The sequence below is a fragment of the Anneissia japonica genome, unplaced genomic scaffold, assembly GCF_011630105.1.
Source record: "Anneissia japonica isolate Jap-2015-1 unplaced genomic scaffold, ASM1163010v1 scaffold737_len1565949_cov176, whole genome shotgun sequence".
In the NCBI taxonomy this organism is placed as follows: Eukaryota; Metazoa; Echinodermata; class Crinoidea; order Comatulida; family Comatulidae; genus Anneissia; species Anneissia japonica.
This window is the reverse complement of record NW_022741618.1, coordinates 1220852-1221461: the sequence shown is the minus strand read 5'-3', so window position 1 is coordinate 1221461 and position 610 is coordinate 1220852.

Genomic DNA, 610 nt, shown 5'->3' with positions numbered 1-610 from the left:
TTTTTTTTCTAGTCTATTACATTCTTATCAATTATTGTTTTTTTACCCTTATGTATTTCTCCATCTATGTTTTTTGTATTGATGATGTGGAAATTAACTTTATATTGAATTGAAGTGAATTATTATTATTATTATTATTATTATTATTATTATTGTTATTGTTATTATTATTATTATTATTATTATTATTATTATTATTATTATTATTAGTTATTTCATATGTTATATATGAAGATTTTGATTCTTAATACAAACTAGTAAACTGTCTCAAGGACTCGGGAAAACTTGTTTGATAATATACTGTCGTCGCCATAGCAACTGGGACAAATGTAAGGCATTGACTTTTTCATAGTCAGAGGGCTAACAATGAAATCCTAGGCACATTGCAATGGTCCGAGTGTGTAGACACCCTTCTCTCCTGCATCACCGGTATCTCCAAAACGAAGCTGCGAAACAGGCAAAGTTGCTTTATCAGTAAGGTAGCCTTGGTCCAGACGGGGAACCTCTATATTGTTAACGTCACAGTTACAGCGCTTGGTAGGGTCGTCACATGTTCCTGCAATTATGATATGGATGCGTATATATATATATATACGCATCCATATAGATG